At 39.8% G+C, this 20409-nt stretch overlaps 1 non-coding gene across 1 annotated transcript; it reads left to right on the top strand.

Moving 5' to 3' along the window:
- Positions 1-284: 284 nt before the first annotated feature.
- On the top strand, positions 285-356 carry trnap-ugg (transfer RNA proline (anticodon UGG)). Its single transcript has one exon. It is a non-coding gene; the product is annotated as a tRNA-Pro (tRNA).
- The last annotated feature ends 20053 nt before the right edge of the window (positions 357-20409 follow it).

The raw sequence follows: 20409 nt of genomic DNA on the forward strand, positions 1-20409 counted from the left end.
CAGAGAAGAGTAAACACAGTCAATAAGCTTGTCACTTCAGGAACTCGTTAGGAATTTGAACCCAGGACCACACGGACAAGATGAGGGAATCAAATACCTACAGTTGTGAATGTGTCCTTACAGTATATCCAATAAATCTCTACGGAATTAATCCTAGAATAAAAACTAGAATCAAGCACACAAACAGATGATTGTCTGAGCGTTCAAGACAATCTTTCACACACTCTTCTTCATCTAGTTGCTCTGATGTGTGACTTTGTGAAAAAAGATTTACTTGAGTGTGTGGCTCGTTGGTCTAGGGGTATGATTCTCGCTTTGGGTGTGAGAGGTCCCGGGTTCAAATCCTGGACGAGCCCATTTGCTGTCTATAGAGCCTCTCAGCTGCCACATGTTGTTTAGGCTCCATTTGAAAGAATCTCTGCAGCTGCAAGTCACACATGTTCCCGCAGTACCTCATACAGGGACAGCTAAGAGATCTGATATGAATGATGTCATTGGCCTTGTTCTTATTTTTCTAAGATAATTATTTGTTATTCATGTTGGCCTAACAAGATAACACAGAGTTTTATTTTAGATTAAATAAGAGAATTCAATTCAAACTTGTACACTAAACTACTACAATACACAGTTATGTATCATATATTATAAATGTGTAACTCTCTGACACGACATTAACAAAATGCATGTGGAAAAACACACATCAGTTTTTACTGATATACAAAAGGGCCAAAAATAAACATCAGTAAACATTAGTACTTCAGTACCACAAAGGAATCTCTTTCAGTGCATTATGCACACATGTAACTTATGTACCAAGTGAAATAAAATATTACAGATGAAAATTATGTGATGATTTTCACTGCAAAATTCAGATTTTAGGGTCAAAATTTGACTTAATTTGTGGTGTAAGGTTTCTGGTTATGAAGCTTGACGCTGTCATGCTCACCTGTATGACTATATGCTCATGCCACTGTGTTGATTGCAGGTGGGTGCATGCTCCATGTTGCAGGGGTTTTCTTCAGATACTCTTTTTTGTCCGCCATGATCTAAACACATGCACCTCATTGGAAGCTCTAAATAACCCACCTAAATTGGTTCTTAATTTAAAATTAAAAGCGTTCATCTGAAAATTAGACGAAAGCTTATTTGTAACAATCTCTGAAACATGTGTAGTTGAAGCTGCTCCTCTTTGCTGTGGGCAGGTTTGAGAGCAGCCACCTGGGGTTTGCTGGAGAGCAGCAGGAGCAGCCTCAGCACCTCACTCCTCCTCGGCCTGCAAGCACACCTCCGCAGTGACCTGGAAAATGCCTAAGGAAGCTTTTCCCTTTTCACTTTGGGTGTAAGTGGTCCTGGGTTCAAATCCCTGATGAGCCTGTTTGGTATTTGGGGCTTTGCTGTTGAACTGTTCATGCAAGTCCTGGGCAACTGTAATTTGCTATTTTTCAGATGTCATAAAAACTCCCTCAAAAGCCTTCAGCGGATCGAAAATGCTGGAGCGAGAGTACTGGCAGGGCCTAGAAAGGGAGAGCATAACGTTCAAGACTCAAGATTTTTTATTTGTCACATGCATAGTCATACGAGTACAAAACACAGTGAAATGTCTCCTGAACTGCTCCTTTGACTGCGCACAAAAAGACATTATATACAATAAGTAAATCAATTTTAAAAGTCTGGAAATTTTAAATCAAAAATCTGAAAATGTACATTGTGCAAATGGAATGTTGAAGTGTCTTGTGCCATATTAGCACAGCAACGTATTGACAGAGCAGTGCAAGTAAACAAGTGACCAGAGTAATATAAACAGAGTAATTCAACAGAGTGACCAGAGAAGTGTTAACGGTAATGCAACCAGGGTAGTGTGAACAGATTGATATAAGGTCCTGTTTCAGTCACTTATGGATGCTATGAGGGGAGTGGGGGCATGTTCTGATTTAGGACTCGGATGGCCTGAGGATAGAAGCTCCTCCTTGAGTCTCTCTGTTTTTGCCCCGATGGTGTGGAACCTTCTGCCTGATTGCAGAAGTTGAAACATGTTGTTACTGGGATGGGACGAGTCCTTTAATATCTGAGCTGCTCTGGATCAACATCTCCTGGTGTAAATGTCCTGTAGGGAAGTTATATTTGTGTATCATACTGTATGCATTTGTAACGCAGCAGCGTTCTGACGCACGGATCACTCTGATTTTCAATCCTGGACACAGCTATTCCCACACCAGGAAGTGATGTTCTGTGTGAGGATGCTCTCCAGAGCGCCTGAATAGAAAGTTCTGAGGACGACTGGAAAAACCTGCTAACTTCCTGAGTTGTCAGACAGTACAGGCGCTTGCCTAGCCTTGTTGGACTGGACGTGAATGTGAGCAGACCATTTCAGGACTGAGGAGATGTGAACACCGAGGAAAAAAAAGAAAAGCAGAAACTGCTGGAAGTGGGATTCAAACCCACACCTCCAGGGGAGACTGAGACCTAAACACAGCACCTTAGACCACTCACCCATCCTGACACAAAAACAACTGAACTGATTTTCTGATAAATCCAGAATCCAGTTTAAAATCCTTCCCTTCACATAAAAAGTCTTGAATGAACCTTTGGTCTAACTGTTCTTCACACCTGACTGGTAACAAGATGGCGCGGTGTGTGTGGTTGCTCGTCTGTCACTCCCAAGTTTGTTTCTGTTTCTATTATTTCTGACCTGTGTCATTCACCAAACAAAGTCTCTGCTGAGGTATAATCGCCAGACATGATGATCACCTTTTATTGAAAAGGTTGACACCACCAGGGCTCTTATCACAGCTCCTGACTCTGACCCCTCTGTCTCTGTGCCTTGCACTGCTGATTTTACTCAGTTTGAGCTTGTGATTCTCTCCATTTCAGAGGATGTGGGGTGTCATATTAACCCTGCAGGTTCCCCCCAGGATCCTTTCCCTCCACAACTTTTAAAAGAAATCTTTCCTGGTATAGGGCAGTCTGTCCTTGACATTATTAACAGCAGTCTGTCCTCTGGTGTGGTTCCTGCAATTTTCAAACATGCAGTAATGCAGCCACTGCTTAAGAAACCTGGCCTTGATCACACAGTTTTAGCTAATTATAGACCGATTTCCAAGCTGCATTTTCTTTCCAAGTGTTAGAGAAAATTGTTTTTTGTCAACTGAAATACTTTATAGATGCAATGGCATCCTTGAGGTTTTTCAATCAGGATTTAAAACCCTTTATAGCACAGAATCTGCATTCTTAAAGGTCTTTATTCTGGTAACCACGTTGTTCTGGTCTTGCTTGACCTGACTGCTGCCTTTGACACAGTAGACGACAAAATTGTAATATCTCGATTAAATGATCTAGTGGGTATTGGTGGCACTGCACTTAATTGGTTTAGTCTTATTTTCAAATAGAACTTTCTCTGTCAGCTTCTCGCTTCCAAATCATCGTCTGCTTCTCTGACATGTGGCGTCCTACAGGGGTCAATTTTAGGGTCACTGCTCTTTTTACTGTATATATTGCCTTAGGGTTTCATCCTTAAAAGGCATGGGATCTCTTTTCATTGTTCCACTGATGACTGTTAAATGTATTTGCCACTAAAGCAGAAGGATGGAATCTCCATAAAACCTCTCTTGACATGTCTTGATGACATTAAAGTTCGGTTGGCTTTAAACTTTTTAAATTCTAATGATAAGAAAACAGAGGTGTTGGCGTTTGTACTAGTGGCCCTTGTGAGTACTCCTCTGTTGATTTGGGACCACTGGATGTTTATGTTAAACCTGTTATTACTGACCTTGGTTTTAAGCTGGACAGTGATTTGGACAGCCAAATTAGAGCAGTGGTGAAGTCCAGTTTCTATCATTTAAGGTGACTGACAAGAGTGAAATATTTTCTTTCTCTGTAGCACTTTGAAAGGTTTTACTTTTATTTCCTCAGTTAGTTATTATTACTCTCTTGCTCTCTAAACTAAGCTGAAATACATAAACTCACAATAGAACGTAAGTGAAACTAAACTAAATTAAAAACAAAAAACAAAAAAAAATGAAAATGCAAAACTAGAGTAACTCTGCAGTTACCCCACCCACCTGTCGTAGAAGCTGACTAGTGTGAGTGAGCATCAAGGGGCAATGGAGGAGGCTGACTGTAGATGAGCAGCCTGAAGTTTAGATTGTCGTGGAGAGTTAGCAAAACAAAAACACCGTCCCACTTTTAACCCCTTAGTTTGACAGACGTCGTCTCTCTTGATGCGACAACCTTTGGTGATTAATATAAAGAAACAAGATTACCTTTCATGTGTTTCTGTTTAAGCTCAAATTGGTTTGATGTTTGGAGGTTTTCTCAGTGTTCATCAGGTACTCATCTGTGTGGTAGTGTATGTGGCACTGTGGCTTAGTTTGTTAAAATGCCTGTCTAGTAAATGTTAAACTAGAAAACAGGAGATCCTGGCTTCAACTCCCAGCAGTGCCTAAAAGATAGTGGTTTTGTCTGTTCTCAGTAATCCAAGGCCTGTTAGTCTACAGAGCTTGGAAAGATGAGTGCCTGGATTCCTTTAAGGGACACATCCCACTGGTGTATAAATACCTGGGACTCTCTCCGCTTACCTCACCCCTAACTTGCAGCCTGTATATTGACCTGAAGAAATATAATGCAATTTGGCCGTTGAAGTTACTTTTGTTGTTAGGGGGGATTTGTTTGTTGTTGAGTGCAATGTTAAAATAAGTTCTTTAAAAAGCACAAAACGATTTAATATGAAGGCAATATGAGCAGAGAGCACAAACTTGTTGAGGGATTGGCTGTTAGTTCAGTGAGAGAGTTATTTGTAAAGAAAACTATTTTCACTAGCAGTCAAAACTAATGTGTACACTTATGTCTGCATTTTTATTTTGTTAAATATGAACAAAAGAACTGAAAGTATAGACTTTGCCGCCTCTCTGTTGATTACTGTGATTTGTTACTATCAGGATGTCCTAAAAAGAGTGCTCTTGAAAAGGAGCTGAGCAACAAAACCGGTGATACTTCTGAGGCTGTTTCCAGCTCTGTCTCAGAGCAGAAACAGGTTTTTGCTGTACCAAGAAGCCAGTATGGTAACATCACTGCCACTCTGCACGATCCCAGCACTGCTCCAGAGAAACCTAAAGGAAAGGCCCAGGTGGTGTTCACAGAGAGACAGTTAAATATTCTTGTCCATCAGTTTCATTTGAAACATTACCATGAGCCAAGAGAGATTAAATAGTTGGAATAGATGACAGGACTGACCTACAAACAGGTGAGTGTTTTTCAGCTTACTGAACATAAGAAATTGAATTCGTGTTCAATCTTGTCTCCATTGTACTGATTAGATGTTTTCTATTTTCTTTCATCTTTGGGTAAAAACTTGGTTTCAAAACAGAAGGAGAAAGTTTAGGAGGAGTTCACATCCTCAGCATCTTAATCAGGGTGTCCCATTTCATGTAAGTATCTCCTATTAATAAACTTTGATTCAGACATCTGGGTAATTCATTCATTAATTTCATTTGAAATGTATTGAGTATAATTTGAAACAAGAACTTTGTATTGTACTTTTACTGACTGTGCTGTCTGTGATTCAGTTTCAGGGAGAGGGACAGCCCCCACTCAAGCAGCAGTACACCCAGCACCTGGAGATCAATTTAATCAGAAGTGGTGCAAATTATCAGGCTGTGGGCAATTTTGCGGTTGGACCTCAATGGATCTTCCCCACCTCACCCCAGTTGTTTGGCTGGTCGATGCCACCAGGCAACAGCAACTATGAATTCAACCCTGTTGCCGGTATGAACAACAAAAACTTGGGTTTTCACAACACAAGTTTTGAAGGAGCAAGTGGAGAGCCTTGCCAGCAGCTTTTTCTCCTTTAATTACAAATATTGTAATGTATATCATATTTTTTGTATTAAGTTTTAATCTTCTTGTGTTCATGTAGCTCAACATAACAGAGTCTCAGATTTGATCTCTTCCAGTAAATGAGGGGTGAATTTGGATTTAAGAAATATTTGGATTCAGAAGACTCTGGCTATTGTAAATACATTTTAGTCGATCCAAAATACATACTGGGAAATCAGAGAGAACACATTCAGAAGTTTTGTATATAACATCAAGAGATGAATTCATGAAAATGTGTTTTGTTTCAGTTTGTTGTACTTCCAGTATTTGTAAAAAATAATGTACATGAAGAATATTATCTGCCTTGTGTATGAGAAACTGTAAATAAAATATTCGTTTCACCAATTCAAAACTAACTTTCTACATGCCTCCAAATCTTCTGTCAGAGACTGAACATCCAAATGTTTTAGAGACTTTAGACCTCTATCTTTCCATGTTAACTTGAGCTACAATCCTCTATACTCACAGTCAAAGTATGAGACCCCGTGTCAAGCTCGTGTTGTCACGGTCTACGTCTCACTATGTCTCCTGATTTATTTTTTACGAATATGTTTTAAATTGAAAAACTCAATGTATCGACAACCGCTGCACATGTAAGATAAATCCACAGATACATAAATCATCAATCATCTTGCGGCCTGTCTGTTAGAGAGAGAGAGTATGAGTGTGTTTCTTTGTCACAATTGTATTTGATAATGAGGGCGGGAAGCTGCAATAATGGCCCCCAGGAGCCCCAGATGGGGCTCCCCCAGACGAAGACTGAGAATCCCGGAGAACCACAGGCCAGGGGCAGCTGACTCCACTAGTGGCCGACCACCTCTTTGTACGAGCCTGCCCCAGGCGCCCAAGAACACCTGCCTCCATGACCATGTCCCACAGGACCCAGGCCATGCACGATCACACACAGGCTAGTCATTCTCACACACGCCCACCCACTAATGACACACACCAGGACGTAGCCTGAGCGCCCCACGAAGGTGTAGAAAGATACCCCACCACCAACTCAGTGTTAAAGGTGTTGTGTTGGGAAAAGAGTGTTCAGATTTTCAGCTCCTTCCTCTTAGAATCAGCTGAAACCAACAAAAAATGAAGGAACTGATCTCACTTAATGGATTTAAGGTGATTTTAAACTTGACTGACTTGGATGCAGCTACTTCAGCTTGCAAATGTTTGTCCTCAATATTATTACATTTGTTTCTGACATGAAACACTTTTCATCATGTTCATGAAGGTTTTCATTCTTTTTAGATTCTAAAGTTTAATAAGTTTTGGTTGTTTTAGCTTCGAATGTTTATCGCCTGTGTTTAATGTACTTAATTTATATATTTGTTTGTATATATGTGTTACCAGTTTATGCAGCTTCATCGGTTGTTTTGCTTGAGGTTTTCAATCTGATGCGTTTTAATTTTCACACTTAAAATAAAATAAATAAATGAATTAAAAAATTAAAAAAATAAAATTCTTTGAGCTGACACTTCCTGTACTGTGGCATAAAGAGGAAGTGTGATGGCTCGCCTGGTAGTGGTGTGCCACACTGCAAAACATATAAATGAGTTTGTCTGAACAGCACTTTGTGAACGAGTCTGGGTCTGTCTGAGAGGTTTCCCTCCTCTTCACTGAGTTTGTTTTGCTGCTCTTTCTGGAAAGTAAAAACTTTTCTTTGTCGTCTCTTTTTCTTTATAAACTGGTGGTGTTGCCACAGTAGAGTGTCTCTCGGTTTGTGGGCTCATCTAAAGGTAAGCACCGAGCAAACTTTAATGTGAGTTCAGTTAATCTTGAGTTTAGCTCCTGAATGAGGTCTCCTGCTGCTCTCCTCGGTGTCTGTTCACAATTTAATGTGAACACGTTGAGAGAAGAGTGAGCGAGTGTTTGGAGAAAAACACCAACTAATCATTAGCTCAACATGCTGGGAGAAGTTGAGTATTTGCTCTCAGAAAGTTGGAGCAGAAAAGTCTTTTCAGCAGCCCTGCAGCTGTTTTTCTGCACGCACAAAACCTCTACAGCCTCATTTCTATTTGAAGTGATAACAGGAAATGGATCAGAGAGATCTGCTGCAGTATCAGGGTCACAATAAGCTTTATTGTCCAGCTGCTGTGGATGAACTCAAACGTGGAATTCAATTGTTAATTAATGAATTGATTATATTCATATCTCTGATTCCCAACGAGGATAAGGACATGACAGGATGTGGGGAATATACACCAATGTGAAATTGAAAACTGAAAACTATTGTGCTGATGAAAAGAAGCATTACAGTTGGTTAGTTTGGGCTGTGAAACTGGAGCTTTGTGGTTTCAGTTAGTATCAAAAAATGAAAGAAAAATCATTTTCTTCTAAACATTTGTTGGAGAATTCTTATTGTAAAAAGTGAAAGTTATACAATCTGTAAAGGAGAATTAATTGGATGAGATTTTTGGAAAATTCTTATCAAAACTCTTAGTTGCCTCCACATTGCAGCTGCAGGCTTATTGTTAAGGAGTTGAACGTGGTTTTAACCAAGAAATATGTAAGATTTCGTGTCTGCATAGAGACAGAATGCCATAGAATTACAGGCAGCTTGAATGCCTGTAATTATCAGGCTGTACTCAAGCCCATTAATTAAATCTGAAAACTGTGCTGTGACTCCAAACCAGTGTTGGGTAAGTTACTTTAAAAAAGCAATTAATTACTAATTACTAATTACTTAGTCAATATTGTATTTAAAATACTTATCTAATTACTGTGTCAGAAAAGTAACTTAATTACTAGATAAGTAATTTAACTAAATACTTCTTAAAATCCCTATAAACCTTGAGTGGACAAACAATAGAAATTAAACTCTTTAAATAATAAATACTTTTTTTTTTAGGCTCCAGATATGGAGCCTGGATCTCCTCCATGCCTGCTTCATGCCCTGGGGGATGGGGCTATGGCCCTCCACACCCTCTAGCAGACCGTTACATGGAGAAATCTTTTGTATACAAGCGCGCTGATCCACACAGGTGTGCACACGGGTGTTCACTGTTCGTAGACATAAACTACACCTTTCTTAGCTGCTACTTCAAAGCACATTGTGCGCTGTCTGTCCTGCGTGCTGCACAACAACATTCAATATTTAGTATTTACTGCTGTTCACACTTAATTGGATTAACGTGATGGTGTTGTGTTTAGTATGTTGCTTTGTTTTGTTTGTTTTTTTTGCTTGTTTTCTCTTCTTTTTCTCTCAACAGGTGATCCAGGAGATTTTTTTTCTCTCTTTGTCTTTGTAAGTGCCCTTTCTCACTGTCCCTTTTCCCTTCTGTTTTTCTTTTCCTTCCTCTCTTTCTTTCTCCCTTTCCTATCCCCCAGTCATGTCTGTCCCATCTGTAACAACTGAAAATAAAATAAATAATAACAACAAAGTTTGATCAAATGGACCAATACGGCAATGCCATGATGATCCATTTGGCAAAATAAATCCATTTGGTATCCTTGTTGGTCTTCAGACAACAATTCTGACGGCTAAAGAACCAAATGGGACAGACAAAAAAAAAAAAAAAAAAAAAAATACATTTTTTTTTAAAGACGGAGACTCTACAGTACGCAGCGGTAGCATGTCTTCCACAATTTAGCCTGCAATCATTTTTTTAAGCTCACCTTCAGACGCTTTCTGTGCTGCTGAAGTAAAATCAAGTTTTGCCTGCTTAGCAGGAGTTGCCGCGGTGTTATCCATGGATGATGAACAAGGATCACTCAGAAGTGTTCGTCTATGCTCTCGTGTCAGGCGCTTCAGTAGGTTACTCGTGCTATTAACAGCAGCCGAAAGTTTTTTCTCCCCAGGACATAGCTTACATATTACTGTAATATTCTTGTCTGCTTGTTTCAGAAAAGTGAAGAGTATGTCCATTTCATAAAACAGCCACTCACTTCAGCTGAGTCCGACATCTTCCGCTTTAGAATACGACTATGCAGCAAACTGGCGCGAAATGACGTGCACCTGCACTACAGTGATGTTAAAGCGGCAGAGTTTAGTCAAGCTCTGCCGCTCTGCCGCTCTGCCCAAAACGTCGGCTGCATCCTCCGGAGGCCGCATTTGAAGGCCGATTACGTCACAGCCAGGCGACGAAGGCTGTCCCAATTCGTCGACTCCTTCAAATGCGGCCGACAAATGCGTCCTTCATTTCCCCGAATTTGAAGGATGGGTCGGGTGTGTCCTTCGTGGCCCACCATATCCCAGAATTCATAGCGTGGCCCAGCCAAATTTCAGCTGCCAACAATGGCGGCCGCTACTAAGTTTTAAAATTAGTCTTATTAATCTTTCTGGGTCACAAAATAAACTTTTAACATATTTTCAGGCGAGAAAGTAGCTGTGTAAATGACAAATATCTGCTTGGTTTATCAAGACATCGTATATTTGCAAAAGTGTGCCGACGTTTTCGGAGACGTCTGTTACCCACCCGCTCGATAGCAAGCAAGGGGGTTCAATGGTCACTCCAGCCGGCGAGAGCAGCAGACTCCCGGCTTCATCATTTTTAGACCCCCGCTCTTTCGCTACTCAGGTTAAACATGATATATAAGTCACTCGGATAACTTAAAATGTAATTGTTTGCCTTTTTTCGGTGTTTTATTTGTTCCGGAGTAAATCGGTTTGGCTGAGATCAAAGTTATTAGATTGTTAGATTAAATAAAACTTTATTAATCCATCGGGTGGGTTCCTCCGGGATTTTCACACAGCTGAATAAACGTTAAACAGAAAACTGATCAAACAGAAGTGTGAGACGGTCGCGAATTTACGCCAGTGTCCTGTTATATTTTAGATAGCAAGGAGCAATCTGAAGGCTGGACCGTCCCATTTCACAGCCTCGCACTTCCGGCCTTCTCGGTCTTCGAAGGACCCGGCCCACGTAGATCGCGAAGGCCGGGTCCTCCGAAGGATGCAGCCGACGTTTTGGGACACATGGACGATGCGACAGCTCCCCAAAAATGAAGCCAAAATGTCTCTATCGCCCCCTGGTGTCTGGCTGCAGTATAGGTCATAAACCCCGCCTTCTGGGGTCAGACTAAAATAAATTAATTCTCCTTAGATAATTTTTTTCCAAAGATTCTTTCTTTTGTTATCAATAGTTCTCATCACGCTGATTGATGTCCAAGGGGTCTCCTTTCCCATAAGTTTGATTCTAATTCCTACCGCGGTGATGTTAGATTGGGGTGAAACGTCATCATAGCAGCTTTGACTGGCAGCTGCAGTCACGGAGAAACTTGCGTATCTCTGTTCGGGAATAGCAGATAGAGCGTAGGCTCTGAGAGGACGGCCAGCGTTTACGCTACGAAAACACGACCGAGTGTTTTAACCTGACAGCCTGAGGTGTTCTTCAGAAAACTGGACTACCCGACAGAAGGACCCGAGGCCCCGCTGCACTTTTTCGGTAAGTTAAACGTGTTTGTAAGCTAATCCGTAACTACCGTCCTTAGCTAGCTCCTGAGACCTAGCTAGCTAAAATGAGCACTCGGCTGTCAGGGTTCGTTTAGCTGTGCAGGTGAATGAAATTACTAAAGAAATCAAGAGAAACGCCCCGGGCTGCTCAGTCACTAATTACTGTACTTTTATTACAAGTATTATACTGTAAAAGCAACAGGCTGCACCCTGCTGCAGCTCCTGTGCAGAGCTGATTATTAAATATGTGCAAACAACAGCATGTTTTCAGTCTCTTGCCACATCCGTAAAGACAGTAACTATTTTTTAAAAGCTTGTACTTCAGTAACTCCTCATTAATCAGGAACTATGGATTAAAGTACTGTAGTGTACTGTAATACTGAAAAAAATGCAAGAGAAGAACTTCAGATCCTCAGTGTGTGAGGACAGAAGAATCAGCTTTATTTCGATATTGAGGGATAAAATTTATATCTGAGTTTGATGGTTCTGTTCTCTTTGTGATTACAGGAGCTGCCCTCAGATTCAGACCTCAGCACCACCCAGTGACAACAGACAGATCATCCAACATGTTCACATGTTAACTGCAAAATGAACTGATGAAAACAGTACAAAGGTTAACGTACCACATGTGCTGTAGTGAAGACTGCAGCTTTATTGATAAAGTTAAAGACAAAAAACAAAAGGATTAATCACTCATGTAACTGTGTCACTATTGAGAGGAGTAGGAATATTTTCCTGCTATTATTTGCTGCTATTTTATAATCATCATTACCATTTCATGATTGAGAGTGATGTTGCATTCAGATGCATTCAGATGTTCAAATATATTGGTATTATATTAGTCTTTATTACAGGTTCAGTTATAATCAGTTGAATCTATAATTTAAAGGTTTTTGAATGTTTTTATATTCTTACACATAGTCTTCAGTGGGTGAGAAAACTGAGTTGCAGGCTGACAGGAAACGGCGTGCTTTTGCAGAAGTGAAACCGAAAGCAGAGTGAGTGCAAGCCAAGGAGTAGGGTGTTTATTATGCATTTATCTTTGAGTTAAGCTTTAAGTAGTTGTGTTAGATTGAAACAGGTGTTTTATATATTTTACATATAAGTCAAGATCATTACACACAGGATGGCCTTAGCCTGGTTGCCTAAGTTGAGGTCAACTAAGGTTCAGAAAGCAGATGCAAACTCTGCACGCACAGATAGACGAGACATACACATACAGACACCTATAGTGAGAGAGGTCATGACACGTACGCAGTACACAGCATGCACGCGCCCCCGCACGTGTACGCACACACACATACACACCATAGTAGATCTATTTTGGTAGGGCAGAAGTGAAGATGTATTTTTGCTGCAAGTGCAAATTGTGCCGGCGTATTGTCTGATGCTTACAGGAAGTGCACCTGATGTCCGGGGAGATAAGGAGGCGCTCATGGTGCGACACCAGGATGGAGATGAGACATGATGTATTTTAAAATATGTTAAAAGTTAGCAGGAACATTTTGTGGTTTAGGCTGACGTGAGCTGTATTGTGTCTGTTTTGCAAAAGAGGGGGCTGTACTATCTTAACCCTATAAAACCTTTGTCTAATGATTGTAAGTTCAGTTCGACGCTGAAATCTGCACAGCGGTCGGACTCACACATGTGTATTCATTAAAATGTCGTCTAATTGCACACCGGACCGGATCTGTGGTTATTTATGGATTCCTCTCTCAACATTGAACCCCTAACATTTGGGGGCTCGTTCCGGTGAGAGAGAGGGAATGTTGGGGTTTTGGTGAGATCCGGGGTCCGTGGTAATTGGACGGGCAGACGGTAATCAGTGGTGAAAGTGAGCAGGCATTCCCCGGGGCATTTAAAGGTAAGACGCTGCCTGTTGAAATATATTTCCAAAAGGTGTCACATTGGGCATGTCAAATTAAAAGCCTGGTCACTGTAATTACTGGTGAATGTCTGTTTTTTAATTTTGGTGAAGTTTTCATGAAGTTTACCGGTTGAAGTAATGATAATGAAGTATAAGTGACAGTACTGAGTAATGAGAATAAAGGAATGAAAAGAGAAAGCAGTTGGACTGCTAAGTGAATTCATAGAATGATAGGGAATTTGGTCATTTTGTGGGTTCAAGTCCCATTGGTTATGCAACCTTTAAGAAGTTTCTCGGAGGTGACGCTCCCTGCTGGATAGAGAAATTTATCCTTCACCTAGCGATGACTAGGGATAGTTTCGGGCAACATCCGAAGAGGACTGGGGAATCTCTAAAACTGTTGAGGGTTGTCCTTAATCTTAATCCTGGTTTGGATGTAGATTGTTGGTTCAAATTACTCTAAATTTTCAAGAACGGCAGCTGGGCTGCTAAGAAGCGCATAGCCCGGACGTTGCGATCCCTCCTCGATGTGGACGCGCATTGTTGACCTATCGGCGAATAGGATTAGCTCGGTTTGGCTTGACCGTGGGGTACAGGGCATCCTGAGATAAGCTAGTGGTTGGACCACTTTACCGTTTGAAACGGTATCTGCGCTTTTTTGGCCAGTAGAAACCCGGTTTCGGGCGTGAAACCTTAACTTAAAATTTCGAGAAAGCCTTGGCTGTGAGATGCCAAAAATAGAGCTTCAGGCAAAGTTTGGGTTGGTTAACGCTTTTAAATTCAGTTAGGGCACTAGCAATCGGGCCACCGTCGGGGACGGGATAATGGCTAAATTGGTCGCAAAAAACTCAGGGAGTTTTCCGCTGGGCGGTTATTATTAAATTTGTCGAAATTCGTAGGAGCTAAGAGGCCTAGAATCTGTGCAGTTGTAATTAAAGACGTCTGTAATATAAAATATGAGATCCATGAGTAAGATCAGTCTCTGTGTCACCAATGCACAGCCGGATGTGCACTGATGGTGTGTGTAAATGCAAATGAGCAGCGGTGACGCGCAGAGAGGGTGGTTTCAGTTTCGAGAGTATTGAGCTTTATGACTATTGTTTGCCAATTTTCCTGTATATAAGAGGTTGGTTTTGCTTATTACGAGAGTATGAATACAGTTTGAATATATTAGTGTGGATGTAAAGTAAATGACTGAATTTTGATAGATGTATATTTCGTGAGCCATAAATGTTGGTGTGTTTTATTTTTCAGTTATGTGTGTGTGGGGAGAAGCTGTGAGGACGATGAGAGGTTTCAGTTTTCTTTTTCTTTTTTTTCTTTTGACTTGCTCTTTCTGATCATGGAAGGCATGTCCAAAATACTCGTATGAAAGCGAATTTTGTGTGATTTTAACTGTGTGAATGGTGTCAGTATTTGATTTGAGTGACTCTGCATGATTTGTCTGAGTGAGTGGAAAATGGAAGTTTGAGTGAGAGAAAAGGCAGGGTGTGTGAGACGACTCATGGTGTCTGAAAGAGGTTAGAACGTTTAAAAGTGTGTATGAAATAAAGGAGTGGGAAATATATTTCTTTTGTGATGTAAAATAGGATGTTTAAAGTTTGCAAGTGCTTTAATTCAAGAAACGCGTGAGTGAGGTTATGAGAAATTGAGTTTATTTTTTCTGATGGAAAACATATAAGTGTATACGCTACAAACTGATCTAAAGAAGGGTGAAGGGTGATGTGTGTGGAGAAGTGTTAGTTGTTCTGAGGTGTGAAAGAGCTCTATTTAAATGTGTGTGAGTGAAATGAAGGTGTATTGTTTTTTAGATCAAGATTTAGTAGAATTAAAGAGGGTTTTTAGACTATAAATATAAAGAGAGACAGACTCTGCAGAGAACAGGAAATAGTGAACAGGAACTCTGCATGCCCATAAAAGGAACTGAGTGTGTACAGAAAGAACACAGAGAGACAGATGAGGCCCATGAAGCAAATGAAGCCTTTAAGAAAAAATGAATATAATACTAATTGTATGCTTTAGTGTGTCAATACAGGTGGACGTCTTTCAACTTTGGAACCTTGAGTGCAGCACCAGAACAATAGATTAATAGAATTGGGAGAAAATAAGCCAGGCTTTGGCTCGAAATTGTGCAGCTTGATCTCTCACTTTGTCTTTGACCCTGAGAAGAAGCTTAAAGGACAGTTAATCGCCTGATGAAGACCGACAGAACATCGTGGACTTGAATACAGCAGGCAAACGACAGTGCCACTGATCCATTAACACTGATGACGACTGACGACCAGCAGCAGCATGTAAGACTAATGCAACATGTACTGTGAAAATACAGGCTGGGCAGTTGAACAGTGGGATAAAGAATTGTGGAAGAGCACTGGACATTGAGTGAGATTTTGCCATGCTGGGACTTAACCTAAAAGAAAGACTGTAAAGAAACAGAGAAGAAGACAACAGCTGAGTTGAGACTGTGTTTGCTGGAGCTTTGAAGCACGAACAGGACACTGTTCGTGCTGAGAGATGAAGCTGGACGAGTTTGACTGCGAGAATATAGGATATAATTGGATTGAAAATTGAAACCTGAACTCATGAATTGTTTAGGGATGTCCACTACAGCATAACAAAGAGGTAAACATTAAAAAAGGTAAGAATAATGAAAGAAAATAATTGTCATTACCTTAATGAATAGAAAACACACATACAAATTGTTACATGTGAGATTATTTTTGAAATGAATCAGAAGTGAGATAGTTTGAATCTAAACCTCAGTGAAAAATGCATGAAGTAAAACTGATTATAATTTAAGATGCAATGAAGAAACAGCTTACACATAGAGTACATTAACATGAATACATAGAAATGCAACGAAGAACTCAATGAATTAATTCAATGAAGAAGCAGTTTACACTCAATTAACATAAAATGCAAGGAAGAACACGCTTACATGCATGGCATAATTGGTGTTTCTGATCAGAGATAGAGAAATGGGTTATTTAAGCACTTGTGATAATAATGAAAATGTCTTAGTTTTGTTATTTTCAGGAGTAAAGCAGACTTGGACCAACTCTCCAGACGCATCAGTCGGAAGGAAATTGTAGGTTAACATCAATGGATAAGTTAAGGCAAGTTTCTGGTTGAATTGTTCACAGAATCATGTGTCCATGAACCTGAAAAGCAAGCCCTAGCTCCTGGCTGAAGACCAGGAGGGATTTTATTTAAGGTGGGAAATCAAAAGTTTCGGTTAGTAATTCGGGGAAAGAGAAAACTGACTGGATAACTGGAGAATTGGGAAGGAGTCTGGGAGACTGTGAAGCCATAGTGCAAAATGACACACACACATACACAAACAGAAAATGCATTAACCTTATAAAGACAAGCTCCTGAAGCTTAATGAACAGATATTGATTAAAACCCTAGCTAAGAACACAAGCATATGCAATGAAGATCTGCTTGCTGCTTGTATGAGTGGGAGAATGGTGTGAATGGTTAATAAAATTGATGGAAAGATTTAAAATAGATGGAAAAAATAAAAGAAAAGTGTTTATAAGAGTGACTTAGGAGTGCCCTCGTACTGAGTGATTAAAACCAGTGATTAGTATAGAAAGAAAATGAGAATAATTCAATAATGTGTTAAGGTTTAAACATGTATTTCTCTTGTCAAGTTGGCTGTTGAGCTGTGGGTTTATGCAAATTAGCTGGAGCAGAGACACTTCCTGTGTGCGTGTGTGTCGGAGGCTTTCAGTTCAAGAGAGAGCGGTGGCTGTTGAAGATTAGTTGGCGAAATATATAATGGTAAAGTATCAGGATATTTGATTACGGTGGTCAGGTCTGTTCAGAGGGGCAGATTTGGACAGGAAATTTATAATTTAGTGAGGGTACGTTGTTGAAATCGGTTTAGATCTTATGCTGAATGAACACATGGTAAAGTGAGGAAGGGTGACATTGTGCAAACGGTCTTTGATCTTTTGACGAGGTTTTCAATGTGTTGAATGGGTGAAATTTAAGATTGTTTAAGATTTTTTGGGGCTGTTGTTTTTCATTTTAATAGAGGGAGTTTTGATAAACATGGACATGTCTAAAAGGGCCCATAGTTTTTGTAACAGTGCACTTAGGAAAAACCTGTCAGGTGATTTTGTTTTGTACTTTGATGAGCTAATAATCAGCTCTCTTTTTTCATTTTTGTTCTAAGCAGGCCTGGAGGAGAGTGAACTGACGGCGCTGACAAAATTACCAAGTACGAAAATCAGGTGGGCATTACAGAATTATAATTGATTACAATCAGAGACTGATTGGCGGCAAGTCTCTGTCTAAAAATGGATTGTATCGATTCAATCCAGTCAAAAGTATAGCGAACTATTTTCCTAAAAAGGAAAACGAAATAAAACAAATGATTGAGCTCATTTTGCTGATGTGGAGCATCTGATGACGTGCGCAGAAGGCTGCAGATCAGCAAAAAATATCATGTGTGGATGAGTGTGAGTGAATGTGAGTGACTTGGACTAAGGTGGGAATGAATAAATGTGGACAGATTTATCATGTGAGGAAAAGAAAGGGGATGCTTTGTTTTGCTTTTGCCATAAGCAGGACAAGTGGGAGACTTAAATCTGGGGATGCTGATTTTGGGTTGCTGATGTATGCTTGGAGAAAATTTCTTTTTACTGGGGTTAGATTATGGGATTACATTATATTGTTGGGAGAATGCTAAATGCTAAAAGGGAAAACATTGTTTGATGAAATTCAAGTTACCATTAACTGAGGTAACTCATGATTAATAACTGTTTTGTTTAAGTTTGTTTTTGTGATGACACAGATTGGATGATGTAGGGGGAGAGTGAAGTACAGGTTTTGTTTCCAGGAAGTTCCAAGGATCCAGACTTTGCATGGAGCAATGATTTTGAGAAGATTTGACATGATGATTAAATTGATTTTGTTCCTTAAACACAGGTTTTCAGGGCTGGAGCAAAATACCGGAGAGGAGGATGGCTGAGCTGTTCTGAGAAATGATATGATATGACTAACCTTTTTTTTTCCCTTTTAATTTTTTAAGCTTGGGTGACGCATTTTGAGTTTTTTGCCACATGAGATGTGTCAAAAAAGAGAGGGATTTAAGATTTAATTTGTTTAATTTGAAATGGGTTTTAGTATGATTTTATAACTATTGGGGTTGTTTGATAATTTAGATAGGGTAAAACTGAGGCAGAGATTGTTAATTCTTTAAAGAGAGGATTAAAATGAACTGAATTGGGTTTAGAAGATAAATTGCTGGTGTTAATAAGAAGTTGTACACCAAATTTAGAGGGAAACTGTGGGAATAAAGGATATGCTTTGGGGAAAAATAGTGAACATTTTATGAGAAGAAAGTGTGGGATCTCTTTTTGATTTTTAGAATAAAGTTGTTATAATGTAGGCTTTAGAGACAGATAGTAAATAGATTTATTTCTGGGGTAGAGGAGAGCTTTTTATGAGGATGTTAAAAGTGTCACTGACCCGAATGAATAGCATTGAAGATTACATACACAGGAATGATTTTTTCATACACATTGCATTTTGTGCTTATTAAAGAAATGTTGCTCAAGTCAATAATCTGAAGGTCAGAAGCTTTGTTCGGCGCGATGTCCGAGCAATTTATTGTGCAAGATGACAGAGCATTGAAGGCTGCGCACGCTTACAGACATAGAGTTCATTCACACATATGGCAGTATTGATTTGAGGCCGAAGGCCTGAAATCCATTTAGCATTTAACTGAATAGGAGTTTCGCTTGTGACTAAACTGTGTGACACGTAAAATATTGAGATAACACCTGCAGCTCTAAATTAGTCTTATTATACAAAAAGCAGTTACAGAATAACAAATGCTTGTTGAAGTGACCAAGTTTTTGTTTAAAACAGAAGCAAAAGGAGAAAGCTTATATATTTTGGTTAAGTCTGATAAAGTATAAATTAGAATGTATCATTACATTAAGAGCAGCAAAAATGAAATAAAATGTTATATTAAAACAGGGTATAACACAGGAAATGTGAGTTTTAAAATGAAGTTAGTGTCAACACACAGAAGTTGTTCTTAGGGAGCTTTTAGCTATGATAAAATTAATTAACTATGTGCTTACACTGAGTGATTAAAGTGGTTGTTTTCCTTTGATCCTTTAGGAGAATAAGCGTTTATGATGATTTTGCTTGTGATAGGTGACTTAGATGAGAGGCACTTGCAGCAGCAGCGACAGTTTGTGCACAGGATGTTGATGATCAGATAAGGACCAACAGGAAGCACATGCAGAGACGTGCTTCCTTTGATCCTCTTAAAGACAACGCTTTCAGAGGTTCACAAATGCTGAGTAATGTTGAATAAGATATAAAAATAAATGTCGAAAAACCAAATACGTAATTAGGTTCATGTTTTGAGTAACATTAGGTTGAGTAACATTAGGTTTGAATCTGATTTGTTAAGTCACAGGATGCCAAGAGAGGGTCAGAGCTAAGAACAGTGATCCTAATGTCCATGACGTCAGGGGTGGACAGGGAAGCAGCTGAATGGGCCAAGGAGTGACCCAACATAATGTATGGCGACCTCTGGTGGTCCAGAGGTCGAGAGAGGGAATTGAGAGGAGTAGGAATATTTTCCTGCTATTATTTGCTGCTATTTTATAATCATCATTACCATTTCATGATTGAGAGTGATGTTGCATTCAGATGTTCAAATATATTGGTATTATATTAGTCTTTATTACAGGTTCAGTTATAATCAGTTGAATCTATAATTTAAAGGTTTTTGAATGTTTTTATATTCTTACACATAGTCTTCAGTGGGTGAGAAAACTGAGTTGCAGGCTGACAGGAAACGGCGTGCTTTTGCAGAAGTGAAACCGAAAGCAGAGTGAGTGCAAGCCAAGGAGTAGGGTGTTTATTATGCATTTATCTTTGAGTTAAGCTTTAAGTAGTTGTGTTAGATTGAAACAGGTGTTTTATATATTTTACATATAAGTCAAGATCATTACACACAGGATGGCCTTAGCCTGGTTGCCTAAGTTGAGGTCAACTAAGGTTCAGAAAGCAGATGCAAACTCTGCACGCACAGATAGACGAGACATACACATACAGACACCTATAGTGAGAGAGGTCATGACACGTACGCAGTACACAGCATGCACGCGCCCCCGCACGTGTACGCACACACACATACACACCATAGTAGATCTATTTTGGTAGGGCAGAAGTGAAGATGTATTTTTGCTGCAAGTGCAAATTGTGCCGGCGTATTGTCTGATGCTTACAGGAAGTGCACCTGATG

The sequence above is a fragment of the Pelmatolapia mariae genome, linkage group LG9 (genome assembly GCF_036321145.2).
Source record: "Pelmatolapia mariae isolate MD_Pm_ZW linkage group LG9, Pm_UMD_F_2, whole genome shotgun sequence".
In the NCBI taxonomy this organism is placed as follows: domain Eukaryota; kingdom Metazoa; phylum Chordata; class Actinopteri; order Cichliformes; family Cichlidae; genus Pelmatolapia; species Pelmatolapia mariae.